The 14945-nt window shown below is 47.9% G+C and overlaps 1 protein-coding gene across 3 annotated transcripts in view; it reads right to left on the reverse strand.

The window, feature by feature from the left end:
* GRAMD1A (GRAM domain containing 1A) overlaps positions 1 to 14945 on the reverse strand; it is a 676680-nt gene that overhangs the window by 82558 nt on the left and 579177 nt on the right. The gene's annotated exons all lie outside the window — the stretch shown is intronic.

Genomic DNA, 14945 nt, shown 5'->3' on the forward strand with positions numbered 1-14945 from the left:
GGCACAGAACCGTTTCAATGACAAATTCAAGAGACACGAATCAACAACTGGGAGGTTGTACCTTTGTTACCTTGCCAGGAAACTATACAATCCCCTCCATATAAATTCAGCATTACCGGTTTGGTTAACCATATCCCAAATCAAGATTCAAAAAGTTAAATGGGATGATCTTCCATACAGAAAAAAAGTATTTGTACCTACTAAAGATCTTCAAAACATGACCTTAAACATTTTTCGTTATGTGAAAAGAGCTAGTCATAATATTTTGGAATAAAAGAAGACCGGTTTAAAAAAAGAAAATTGGTGCCCCTCTTCACATAAGAAAGTTTAAAAAGTACACAAATGTTTATGAAATCTGCACCCAGCTTAAGAAAAAGACTCAAAGTTATTCTGGATTATTTTTCAATCCTCATATTTATCATATACACCTTGCGAAATAATTTTCAACAGGTTTCATTGTTGATATACTGTCATCTAAATGGCGCACAGTAATGGTGGTGACAACAGATTCTTACTTTGTGGCTCAGTTTTCTGCCTTGCCCAAGGTTCCAATGGCTGTGGAAATGTCTTAGATTTTTCTGAAGGATATTTTCAGACTTCATGGTTTACCAACCAAGATAACTTCAGATCGAGAACTTCAATATATTCTGAAAGTCTTCGTATAATAAGATGGGTATACAAAAAGGATTAACCTCTAGGCTCAATCCGGAAGTGAATGGACAAACAAAAAGACTGAAGAGAACTTTGGAAGAACATTTATGATGAAAAACTTCAGCCTTTATAGACAATTGGAAAAGTCTACTCCCAACTGCTGAATTCACCTATAGTAACTCTATTCTTTCTCCTACAGGATTTACTCATTTTTTGCTCTTTATGGATTCTAGCCTCTTGCAAGAGATTCCTGAACATGAAGACTGTTTCAGTTACCCAAGAAGTTCTCACACAAACTAGTCAAATCAAGAAGACTGTTGTGACTGGATTGTTGCTTCTCCTTTCTCTATGTCACATCGTCCCTACTGCTCAGCCAGGAACAACGAACTACCTTGTGGAGATTTACCCCTTGGCTACATTTGGACGTCTTTTACCCACAACAAAGACCTTGATAAACAAACTAGCAGTACCCAGAAAGGGGGAAAAAAAGCAGACAGACCAGTCGACATAGATAACCCCTCCCTTGCTACAAAATAGGGGATATGCTTTGGATATTAGCCGATTATCTTCCAAACTCTATTTTCCCAAGAAAAGTTTTTAACACCTACAAAAAAAAAACCCAGATGACATGAGTTGGATGTGTTTTCAATCTGAAAAATATCAATCCAGTCTTTAACCATCTGTGTCAAATATACTGGCTCCTAGTGGAAAAACATTATTTTAAAGCCACACATTAAATTAACTTTGAAGCAGGTCCAAAATGTATGGAAAATGTTAAAGAAATGTGTCTACCCAGAACTTAATATCATAAAACATGTGACGTTTCTTGTCCCACTGAAAAAGTATTCAAAATTGGGACAAGGGCTTTTGGAGGTCCAATTATGGAACACCCTTCCTCATGAAATGAGGACTGAATCTTCACTGAATAAATAACAACACTCAACCCGGCTATATATCAGAAAAGGAGCCATAAGTCATGTACCTTTGCACACCAAAAACTACATTCTGCAGCCCCCCAAAAACTCTTGTGCAAGTCTCACTTGAAAATACCCTTACATAAATAGTAGAAATCTTAGCTCTGATGTGTGGGGTGCTGTCAGCGTTGCAACTATCATGTTACACATTTTGGGCTTGCTATCCACGTTAAAACATGCTGAATTTCAGATTTTTTGTTTAGAGCTTTCAATGTTGGCTGTACACCACTCTTCGGCTTCCGTTGATGCAGACTGAAGTGAGTGGCTATTTATATACACTTAACGTTCTTGCTCAATGAAGCTGAAATAGGTTTGCACTTGAAGCTGGCAGCATCAACTATGCATGCTTTCAAACAACAATGCAGAGAAGAAAGCCTTTTACAACATTTGTTATGCATCTCAGGTCAGAAAACATGTGTGATAAGTAAATGTAATCCTTTTCTTCCTTGGGGGTTGATTCCTCTAAAGAAAAATGTTACTTACTGTGTCACTAGGTGGGATGCTCTAGATTCACATACTCTACATGCTCCTGCCATCTAGTGTTGGGCCCAGATGTTTGCCACTTGTTTTTCTTTGAAGAGGTATCAAATCACAAAACCTTTTGTGATGTTCCCCTTAGCCCACAATGCACCAAGACAAAGCCTCCTCCAGGACTTGTTTTCCACTCAGCGGGTGAGTAGGCAAGTGGGGTGCAGTTTCGAAGACAAGTGTACTCTGCATTGAGAGCTTGAAGTTAAAAAAGAAAGAGCAAAACATGTGTGATCGCCACTGGCTTCCATGGAGGACAGTGGTGAATATGAACCTAGAGCACTACAAGCTATGAACAGATGGTCACAGAGTAACATTTTCCATTTGCAGCCTGTGTTCCAATAGATACACACTCTTTGCATAGACTGTAAAGCAGTTTCTCCCTAAACGGTGGCTAGTGAACAGATTAGGAGGATGTTTGGAACATGGTTTTAAGTCGGTCTGGCCACCTATGTATGCTGATGGGTTTGAGAGTCCACACAGTAGTGTTTAGTTAAAGTGTGTGGCCTTGACCAGGTGGCAGCTTTACACATGTCTGCAATAGGGATGTTACCCAAGAATACCTCAGTGGATCCCTTCTTGCTTGATGATTGTTACCTAGGAGACACAAAGTGTGTATTTGGCCTTGGCATAAAAGATGTGTACGCACTTAACTATCCATGATGCAATACCTAACCGCTGTCCCATGTGAGGTTTGGCAAAGGCTACAAAACGTTGTTTTGTATTATGAAGGGATTTAGTCTTGTTGCTGTAGAACATTAGTGCCCTTTTAACATATAATATGAGAAATGTCCATTCTGCTATGGAGAAAAGGTGTGGAAATAAAATGGGAAGTTCAATGGTTTGATTCATGTGAAAAGGTGAGACTACCCTTTGGCAGGAATTGTGGATTGGTTCCAAGGACTACCTTTTGACCATGGACCTGAAATAAAGGCTTTTCTATGGATAGAGCAACTCACTTATGCATCTGAAGGAGGTGACTGCCATCAGAAGGTCACCTTCCATGACAAGCATTGCAGATAACTTGAGTCGAGTGGCTCAAACAATGAACCCATGAGCGAACTACATTAATGTTCCATAAAGGGAGGCTGGAGGCGTTTTGGGAGGTATATCTCTCGAGGCCTTACACTTTATGCCTTAAGTCTTTAACAACATCGATTTTGAAAAGGGTCGGATGTTCCCAGTTCTGCTTACAAGCTGCAACTGCAGCATTACGTAGATGAATGGAAATGAAGTCTAACCTTGCCTTCTGAATCTGTGACTAATAGCAGATGATGCCTTGCACAGAGATTTGAAGGGTCTAGGTGTTTGGTGCTGAAGTAGTGAAGAAATCTTTTTCTACTTTGCTGCATAGCAGCTGCACTTAGTGAGCTTGAGCACGTCACGTAAAAGGAACATACACTCCTGTGAGCTTGATGCCTCCGAACTCTAGCCCCTCGGGTGTCAAATCACCAGGATGAGCTGTTTGCAATCTGGATGCCTGACCTAGCCTGAATGTAAAGTAAAATGGTCAGGCCTCATCGACAAGTTCTCATGTGGGATGACTGACATATCTAAGAGCATATAGTACCAAGTTGGGGTGTCCGGCTGTGATGCATCCAATAGTTATTGGGTGCACTGCATCGAAAATGCACTCCGGCATTGGTTAAGAGTTCTACAGCTGAGCTCAAGATTGACCACAACTGTTTTCAAAGTCACTGAGTTTGAAGAATTGAAGGAGGGTTAAGAAGAATCCGGAGAAGAGTGCTTGAGTACTGGGGCAGTCACTCGACGGTCCGAACTGATGGCGAAAAGAAAATAATATAAGATGCAGCCTTTGTCCTGGTGCATTGTAGATTGAAGTAGGAGTTATGACAGGCCTTGTTACATGAAACTTCTTTGAAGAAAAGCAAACTGGAAATGTTGGAGCCAAACATTAGATGGTAGGAAAATGCACAGCATTTGTATTTACAGCTACACATGCTATGAACCTTTCTTTGCACCTCAGTGTACGCTGTGACTATACTGCTCCCTCAGCTCCACGGATGTAGAATTCAATGCACTACTTGGCTCCATTTTCTGTATTTCAGCATGAAGTATGGGAAGACATTTTCAGCTGACACTTCAACTGAAATGTTTTACTTGTACCCTTTTTTTCTCCAAGTTAAACATGTTTAATGCTGTCCCATCTGCAGTCCATAATTAAGTTGACTACATCATGGCCAGAAACGTCCTGAATTTTGTCAATATCATTTTTTGCTCCTGTTACATGTGTACTGTTGACAAAAACAGAGGCTTGTCTTTTGGATGTTTCTGATTATTCAACCCTTTTCCTAAAGAAAGTTGTTGCTGCTCCTCTATGTCGGACTATACCTCACGAAAGAATAACCCAAGGCAGTGATACTCAAAGTACGGCCCAGGGGCCACATGTGGCCCTCCTGACCTTTAACTGTAGCGCCATAGTCAGCACCAGCACGGGGCTGCTGCTTACTTAACACAGCACTAACATTAAAAGAAGTTAGATAAACAGGCAAGCATCTATCTACTGGTTAATAGAAGTTAAATAGAAGTTAAAGAAAGTAAGTTACTAGGTTGTCCTGCACGACTTAACTACAGGAATACCTTCATTTTTCAAGACATCTTGCAGCAAAAGTATAAAAATGTAATAAAGTTTCTTCACAATTTAAAGAGTATTTCATTAACAAGCAGTATTGTTTTACCTTGGTACATCAGATTACATCAATACACTGAGAAGTATTTTGTAGAAACAATACATTCTTCCCTGCACCTTAACAATATCACTAATGAACTAGAATTCATTTCAGCTGCTATGTGCACTCTTTGGGTGAACTGAATTCCTATTATACGGGAATAATATTATAGCTAATTAACTCAAACACAGGAGAAAGTTTTGTACAGCGCACATCCTGAAGTCATGTATTTCAAGATTAAACAATTGCCTAGGATCACAACATTTGGTTAAGTGGGGAAGCCGGAATTATTCCCAGGTTATCTGGTTTCACATGTGCAATTCAGCCACTAGATGTATATACTTTACCACCCCCCTCCACCTCAAATGCCAACCTGCTGGCATCAATGCAGCCCTCGGTCACATCATAGACTGCCATTTATGGCCCTTGGGGAAATGTTTGCGAGTACCCCTGACCTAAGGGGTGTCCTTGGGACTTTGAATGTTGTTAACATTTTGAAAAGTCCCCTTTCAGCCATACCTGTAAACTCAGATTGGGAGAAAAGTAACATGCGCTTTCAGATAATACCACTAGATGGCAACATCGGTGCAACAAATGTGGAAAATACATTCATAAAGCAAAAAAGATTGCTTAGGAAGATAGAGAGAACAAAGAAACAAGCATTGGCATAGCCAATAGATCTCGCTTTTGGGACCTTATAAGTATTTAGTTATGCAGCACAAAATCCTTGGTGCAACATCAACTGTTGCATGGCTAAACACTTATAAGGTCCTAAAGGGGAGACCTATTGGCTATGCCAATGCTTGTTGCTTATATAGTGAGGCAAGATACACCTGCATCCGCATCCTTACTTAAGCAGTTACATTCGAGCCTTAAATAGTTTGTAAACTGGTTTTGAATAGTCCAGGTACTGGACCTCAAGGTAGTAGGAACTCTATTCTTAGATGCTTGCCTTTCTTGGAAGCTGTAGATGGATTAAATGTAATGCAAGGAGTCGCTGTGGGTGCCATAAAGAGATTTCTCATCCCAACAGATGCATTGAATATTATGCTAGCACACAGGAATGACCTGCCAATATCACAGAGTTTCATGAAGGAAGGAAATGGAGCATGAGCGGAATGGCTCAGTTCAAACATCTACTTTTCTATTCACTTCTCTGTCATATTGAGTGGCATTCCTTACCAGGCACATCTCATACAACCCACGCAAATATATTTTGCTAACATCAGGCTCCTAACCGCAAACACCTTTGCATGAAAACCCACAGCTAAACATGAATAGAAAGGTAAAACTAAGGGAGTGTATTAAGTTAAAGCCATTTGCTTTGCTATAGAATACCATTAGCAAAGCAAATGGCTTTAACTTAATCAAAGGCGAGACCTATTTCATTTTCAATGCTTGTTTTAGTATATGGCGACCCTTGACCCTGCTTCCACGCAGGTCGCTCCCCACACCGTGCAGCTCCACCTGACTGCGCCCGTGTATTTAGCCCAGCTGCTGCTTGGGGTTCGAGGCCCTCCTCCACCCGCAGGCTGACCTGCGCCTCATCCCTGGTGGACAGTGGTAGGCCTTAGGTTTGCTTTGACTGTGTCACGGTTGTTTATTGTTGCCGGCTTTGTGCTGTTCATTTTTTGTGCCTGTTTTTCCTCCTACTTTCATTCCCCCTGACTATTGTGTCCGGTTTTGCCTTCTGTTCTTCGCCGGCCCCGCTTTCCCGCCGCTGCGTCCCCGCCCCCCTGCGTCTGTTCCCCCTCCCAGCTGCTCCTCCCTCCCACCTCCCCTTCTTATGGCGGCCGCTGCGCAGTGAAGGGAGCGACCCTGCTTCCAGGCAGGTCGCTCCCCACGAAGCGCAGCTCCCCCTGACTGCGCCCGTGTATTTAGCCCAGCTGCGAGTTTGAGGCCCTCCTCCACCCGCAGACTACCACCTGCACCTCATCCTGGTGGCCAGTGGTAGGCCTAAGGTTTGCTTTGACTGTCACTGTTGTTTTTACTATTGTTGCCTGCTTTGTACTGTTCATTTTTTGTGCCTGTTTTTCCTCCTACTTTCATTCCCCCTGACTATTGTGCCCGTTTTGCCTTCTGTTCTTCGCTGATCCCGCTTTCCTGCCACTCGCGCGCCGGAGGGGCGCCTAAGGCAAGCCTGTCTGCGCCCGTCCGTGCCTGGACCACGCCCAGCGCCAGAACCCTTGGACCCCGCGATCGCCACGGCGCCCGTCTCTGCTATGACTCCATGCACTCATCGTCGGAAGATCACGCACCTGCTGCCTGGCCTCCCCGAAGCGCACCCAAGGCCCCTTCTCCTGCCGGAACTGCAGCTTCACCAGCATCCGGCCCGCCAACCCACCTACCAAAGAACCCAACTACCTCAGATGCATTCTTCTCAGCACCCGCTCCGCCCGCAAACACCCCTTGAACTCTGAGACCTCCTCGACTCCAACACCCCTGACGTCGCCTTCCTGACGGAGACCTGGTTGAACCCCTCCTCAGCCCCCGACATCGCCATAGCCATCCCGGAAGGCTACAAGATCACCCGCAGGGACCGCACCAACGGAGTAGGAGGAGGAATATCCATCGTCCACAGGAACACTCTCAAAGTCTTGACAAACACCGACGACACCCTCAGCACCGCCGAACACCTGCACTTCCAGATCCACACCGACCCCAACACCACCCTCAGAGGAACCCTCATCTACAGACCCCCGGGCCCGACCACAGTTCAGTGACTCCATCGCCGACTTCGTCAGCACACACGCCCTCGCCTCCACGCACTACATCCTCCTCGAAGACCTGAACTTCCACCTCGAGAACAACAACGACACCAACTCCACCACCCTGATCGACAACCTCGCCAACCTCGGACTCAGACAACTCGTCACAACACCCACCCACTCCCGCCAGCCACACGCTTGACTCAATCTTCTCCGCAAGCCCCCACATCTCCTTCAACGGCACCACCGAAATCCACTTCACCTTCAGGAAACCCGCTACGCACCACCACACCCAACAGATGCCCCGCCGCTGCTGGAGCAAAGTCACCGAAGACCAGCCATCCACCACCCTCACCCAGAGCCCACCCGCAGACCCCACCGACCCCAACGCCGCTGCCCGCAACCTCAGACAGTGGATCGACGACTGCGCCAACCCCCTCGACCCGCTCAAGAAACCCTGCAACAGCCACATCAGCAAGAAAGCCAGCTGGTTCACTGAAGACCTTCAGGCCTACAAGCAAACCTGCCGAAAGCTAGAGAAGAACTGGCTCCGTGAATGAACACCGGAAAGCTACGCAGCCCACAAGAATGCCACCCGCAGACACCACCATCTCATCAGAGCCGCCAAAAGGGCCTCCTTCAAAAACCGCCTAGACAACAACGCATACAACAGCAAAGAGCTCTTCAACATTGTAAAGGAACTCTCCAACCCCAACGACATCCCACCTTGGCAAGACCTGTGCGATTCACTGGCCACCTTCTTCCACCGCAAGATCGCAGACATCCACGACAGCTTCAACGCCACGAACGCCTCAGCAACCACCGAGACCCCCGCCCCCAAGACCACCACCAGTACCAACCACCTGCTCTCCTGGACCAACATTAACGACGACGACACCATCAAGATCATGAACACCATCCACTCCGGATCCCCGTCAGACCCATGCCCACACCACATGTTCAACAAAACCAGCACCACCATCGCACCTCATCTCCAGAAAACCATCAACATCTCCTTCGAGACAGCAACCTTCCCGGAGAGCTGGAAGCACGCCGAGATCAACGCCTTACTCAAGAAACCCCAAGGACCTCAAGAACTGCCGGCCCATCTCCCTGCTCCCGTTCCCGGCGAAGGTCATCGAGACGGCCGTCAACAAACAACTGACCAGCTACCTCGAGGAGAACAGCATCCTGGACCCGTCCCAGTCTGGGTTCCGCAGCAACCAAAGCACCGAAACTGCCCTCATCGCCGCCACCGATGACATCAGGACCCTGCTAGACAACGGAGCAACCGTGGCCCTCATCCTCCTGGACCTGTCAGCCGCCTTCGACACGGTCTGCCACCGCACATACCAATAACTGAAAGTGACGTAGAACGAACAACTTTGAATATAAACCACATTATGTTGTTTATCTATGCAACACAATGCTCTATGTCCGTGATAATATCCAAGATAACATTTATTTGTGCAGTACACATAGTATTGAATATGCTACTTACCAGTATGCATCTGTTCTTGGCATGAAGGGTTGCTGACATTCATATCTGTGCATAGATCGCCGCCTAGTGTTGGGTCCGGATGTTTGCACATTGTTGTCCTGGAAGAGTCTTCGAAGTATCACGAGATAGGTGACTCCTCCCCTGGACCACAGTGCGCATGGGCATCCTCTCCATCCTCAGATTGTTTTTCGCCATTGTGGCAGTGATGGAGTAGATACAGTAAGTGATGACCATGCTATACAGTAATTCTGAGTGCTGCAGCCGCTACAGGCGCCGGGGAGGAGGGTGGGCGATATGAATGTCAGCAGCCCTACATGCCAAGAACAGATGCATACTGGTAAGTAGCATATTCAGTTCGGGGCGTGTGGGCTGCTGAATTCATATCTGTGCATAGATTATATAGCAGTCCCTCTATTAGCGGCGGCTGCCCGTGCCAGCTGCAGCAGTCTGAAAAAGGGTCTTGAGAACAGACTGTCCTACAGCTGCCTGCTGTTTTGAGTGTACATCTACACAGTAGTGTTTGGTAAATGTATGTATAGTGGACCATGTGGCTGCTCTACACATTTCCTGTAAAGGAATGTTTCCTAGGAAAGCCATGGACGCCCCTAACTTTCGTGTTGAGTGGGCTCGTGGAGGAATCGTTAATGTGCGTTTAGCTTTGTGATAGCAAATTTGAATACATTTAACGATCCATCTGGCTATCCCTGCTTTGGAAATGGCGTTGCCCTTGTGTTGTGGAGAAAAGGCAACAAAAAGTTGTTTTGTTTTCCTAAAGTCCTTAGTTCTGTCTATATAATACATGAGGGCTCTCTTTACATCTAGTGTATGGAGCATTCTCTCTGCGACATTTTGTGGATTTTGAAAGAAAACAGGCAATTCAATAGTTTGATTCATGTGGAACTGCGATACCACTTTGGGCATGAATTTGGGGTTGGTACGTAGTACAACCCTGTTTGCGTGAACCTGTATGAATGGCTCTTGAATGGTTAGTGCCTGGAGTTCACCAACTCTTCTTAACGAAGTGATTGCCACCAAGAAAGCTACTTTCCAAGTGAGGAATTGAATCTCACATGAATGGAGAGGTTCAAAGGGTGGACCCATTAATCTGGTGAGGACCAAATTGAGGTTCCACACCGGTGGGTGTCGTGGGGGAATGACTCGTTTGAGTCCCTCCAAGAAGGCTTTGATGGCAGGCACTCTGAATAAAGAGAGGTGCTGCCTGTTTTGAAGATAGGCCGCTATCGCGGTTAAATGGATACGGATTGAGTTGTATGCCAGATTGCATCGGTATAGGTGTAAGAGGTAACAGATGATGTTTTGAATGGATGCGTCCAGCGGGTTAATGTCATTGTTGTTGCTGTAAATGACAAACCTCTTCCATTTAGCCGCATAGCAAGCTCTGGTCGTGGGTCTCCTGGCTTCCTTGATGATATCCATACAGTCAGGTGGCAGGTTGAGGTAGCCAAACTCTAAGACCTCAGGAGTCAGATTGCCAGGTTCAGCTGTTGCGGATCTGGGTGCTGAATTTCACCATGGTTCTGCGTTAAAAGTGCGGGTTTAATCCGCAGCCTTTGATGCGGCACCATGGAAAGTTCTAGAAAGCTGGTGTACCATGGATGGCGCGCCCATGTGGGAGCAACTAGGATGAGTGTTAGTGAGTGCTGTCGCAGTTTGCGTGCCACTAGCGGTATCAATGGTGCTGGGGGAAAAGCGTACGCAAATCTGGCGGACCAGTTCATCCATATCGCATTGCCCTGAGACTGCGGATGTGGGAATCTGGAGGCAAAGCTTTGGCATTTTGCGTTTTCGTTTGTGGCGAATAGGTCTATCTCTGGTTGACCCCACTGTCGGAAGTACGGTTGGAGTACTGACGGATGTAGCTCCCACTAGTGCATCTGGTGGCTGTGTCTGCTGAGCAGATCCGCCATCTGGTTGTCCTTGCCCGGGAGGTGTTCCGCCATGAGGAATATGTTACTCTGAATGGCCAACTTCCACATGTTCTGAGCCAGATGAGACAACTGTGGAGAGTGTGTTCCTCCCTGCTTCTGTATGTAGGACATGGCAGTCATCTTGTCCGTCCGGATCAACACGACTTTGTTGCACAAGTGTACTTTGAATGCCTTCATGGCTAGGAAGATTGCCATCAGTTCCAGAACGTTGATGTGCATCTTCTTTTGTTGCGTCGTCCATAGTCCCTGCACTGTGTAAGTGAGTACATGAGCTCCCCAACCCTGGAGAGAGGCGTCCGCCGTCAGTATTATTTGTGGAACAGGCTCTTGGAACGGTCGACCCTTGCAAAGGTTTTGTGGATTCCACCAATGCAGAGAGTAGTATGCCCGACCGCTCACCAACACTAGGTCTTTTAATTGTCCGTGAGCCTGATTCCATTGACGTGCTAAGCACTCCTGAAGCGGGCGCATATGTAGTCTCGCGTGCAGGACTATGAAAATGCAGGAGGCCATCATGCCGACCAACTGCATGAACACTCGCGCAGGAAGGGAGTGCTGAACTTGGAGATCAGCAGTTGCATGCTGTTGATCCTCACTGAATTTGGCTGAGCTGTGGCTGCCAGAGTGTTTATGGTCGCGCCCAGGTACTGTCGTACGTGTGCGGGTTGGAGATGTGATTTTGGGTAATTTAGTGAGAATCCCAGACTGTGAAGAAGGTGAATGGTGAGGGACATGTGGCTGGCACATTGCTGGGCTGACTTTGCCTGAACAAGCCAATCGTCCAGGTAAGGGAAGACGTGAATGTGTTGTCTCCGTAGATGTGCAGCCACTGTTGCTAGGCACTTGGTAAAGACCCTGGGTGCTGTTGTTACTCCGAAGGGGAGAACTTTGAACTGATAGTGATGCCCCTGAATAGTGAGCCTGAGATATTTCCTGTGTGATGGGTGTATGGGTATGTGCAAATACGCATCTTTTAGGTCCAGTGTGGCTAGGAAGTCTCCCTGACTGAGTAGCGGGAGAACCTGCTGTAGGGTGAGCATATGGAAATGCTCTGAGAGAATGTAGTGGTTGAGGGTTCTCAGGTCTAATATAGGTCTGAGCGAACCGTCCTTTTTTGGGATTAAGAAGTACAGAGAGTACACTCCTGTCCCCTGTTGGTTGACGGGCACGACCTCTATTGCACCTTTTTGCAGCATACTTAGCACTTCCTGCTGCAATAATGCCAAGTGCTCTACGGACATAGGACGATGCTTTGGCGGTATGTTGGGTGGAGTGGACGTTAATTCGAGACAGTAACCGTGCCGGATAATGTCCCTGACCCACCTGTCTGTGGTGATGGTTTTCCAGGCTGGCAGGAACTGTTGGAGTCTCCCCCAGACAGGTGTTATGTGGTCGGGGGGGCAGGGAGAGGACGTCACTGTTTGTTTTTGGGGGAGGACCTGGTGTTGCCGTAACCACGTCCTCTGCCCTTGGTGCTGGAGGCACGATATACACCTCTGATGGTTTTATCATAGTTACTTTGTGTGCCCACTTTAGTGTACTGCTGCTGTGACCCCTGACCTCTAGCTGCTCCTCTATTCACGGGGCGACGAAAGGAGCCACTACGAAACTGCTGCGTCTGCAGAGCCCCCATTGATTTCGCAGTGTCAGTGTCTTTTTTAATTTTCTCGAGGGTAGTGTCAACTTCAGGGCCAAATAAGTAGTCTGGGTTGACCGGTTGATTTAAGATATTGTTCTGAATCTCAGGCTTGAAGCCTGAGATTCTCAACCATGCGTGCCTCCTCAACATGACGCTTGTGTTGATTGCCCTCGCCGCTGTGTCGGCTGCATCCAGTGCGCACTTGATGGATGCATTGGTAAGGAGTTGTCCCTCTCTGATAAGGAGCTCCGCTGCCTCTTTATATTCATCTGGCAAATGTTGTAGTAGTGATTCTAGTGTGTCGTAGTGGGACCTATCATAACGGGCCAGGAGTGCCTGTGTGTTGGCAATGCGCCAGATGTTTGCCGCTTGCGCTGCAATCCGTTTGCCTGATGTCTCCAGCACTTTGGACGCCTTGTCTGGGGGAGGAGCATCACCCGTTGTTTGTGAGTGGGCTCTTTTGCGAGCATTAGCAACAACCATGGAGTCTAAAGGTAACTGACCCCTAATGTACATAGGGTCTCCGGGTGCAGGCTTGTATTTCTTTTCGATCCTGGGGTTCAGCACCCGTGCCCTGGTTGTTTCTTTAAAAATGTCTTTTGCAGGTTTTAGAACTCCTTTTAACATGGGCAGAGTCTTGACAGTTTTTTCAGAAGAGGCGAAAGTGTCCACCAAGAAGTCTTCTTCGACAGTGTCAGAATGGAGTTCTACTCCATGAGTGGCAGCGGCCCGTTCTATGAGGGCATTAAAGGCAGCAGTGTCCTCTGTGGGAGATGTCTTTATGTTATAAAGCTGCGTGTCATGGGTATCTGGTGCGGTACCCTGGTTGGTGGGGTCATCCCATGCCTGATCTGGGTCTTGCAAGTGATCATCAGGATCGATATCCCCAGGGTAGGTGGCATCATCCCCTACATAGTCCTCTCCTGCGTCTGCCTCCAAAGACGTAGGAGAAAAGGACGGTGGATCCTGATGGAAGGGTTGAAGGTGTTCATGAAGCACTGGCTCTGATCCTGCCGGCAATTTGTGTTTGAGAGGAATTTTGTAGGAGTCCAATCCCCTCTCTGGCGTGATTTTCCACTTGCGGAGCATCAACCTACCAGTGTTGGCGTCGATAAATTGTGGCTGTGAAGGCTCGAAATCCGTTTGTCCAGTGGATGGGGACTGTGTTTGGCGGACACGTGTCCGAATCGCGAACAGTTTCGGTGCCGTGGGCGGCGGCAGCCCAAACGTGATGTTGGCCGGCGCCGAGTGTGCCTTCGCAGCCTTGTGCGTGTCGGGACCCGACGTAGAGTGGAGGGCTGCCCGTTCTCTGATGCGTTGCAACGATGCCGAGACCTGTTGCATGGTGAACGCAGATGGCTCCTTGGAACCGATCGGCACCTTGGAGGTAGGCGTCGAAGCGGCATCAGACTTCTTTGCAGTCATGGGGTCATCGATCCGAAGGGAGGCATCGACGCTCGTCGGAGTCGATGACTTGGCATGCGCCGCTGTCTTCGACGTCGACGCAGACGGGGTGGCCACCTTGACTTTGGTGGTTTGGGCCTTAGTCTTCGGTGCCAGAGGCCGAGGCGCCTTGTGTGGACCGAGGGCCTTCTTTGGCTCGGCACCCGTATCCGCTGCGGTGAGCTCGGCACCGAAATCCCTTTTTGCGCGGTCGGAGCCGATGACCTTTGCCGGCGTCGAAGGAGTGGAAGTCTTCGAGGCCTTTGAGCCGATCACAACCAGTTTCACTTTCGGTTTCGATGGAACTGGTGCAATGGATGGTTTCGGTTTCGCTGAAGGGAATCCAGTCGTCTTTGATAATAATGGCTCTTGCGAAGTGTTCGAGGCCGGTCCTGGAGGCGGGCCGAAGAACCGTGAGATTGATCTTGGGTAAGGCCCGAAGGCGATTCCTTGACCTGAGCCTTATGACGACTTGTTTTTTCGGCCTCCGTATCGGCGGGTTGGCCTAGCTCTTCGCTGGAGCTATCTTCCTCGGCCCCAAGGGCCTCATCGTAGTCTCCTACCTCTTCGACGACTTCTTCTCCCTGAAAGATCACCTCATCGTCGTCTTCCGATCGGGAGTCGTGTTCGGAAGCGGGGCTGGAGTCCACGTCTTCCATGCTCTCGGCGTCCTCGTCTTCGGTGCTAAAGATGTTGGCTGGGGCAGGCGCCGATTGCTGCGCCTCCAATCTCACTGCCCGTCGATTCCGGAGAGTCTTCTTCGAGCGGAATCGGGCACAGGCCATACATTTCGACTCATCGTGATCCGGTGCAGTCACCGCCCCTGGAACACTTTGCCACATCTAATGCCTTACGCTCTCGC

The sequence above is a fragment of the Triturus cristatus genome, chromosome 7 (genome assembly GCF_964204655.1).
Source record: "Triturus cristatus chromosome 7, aTriCri1.1, whole genome shotgun sequence".
Classification (NCBI taxonomy): domain Eukaryota; kingdom Metazoa; phylum Chordata; class Amphibia; order Caudata; family Salamandridae; genus Triturus; species Triturus cristatus.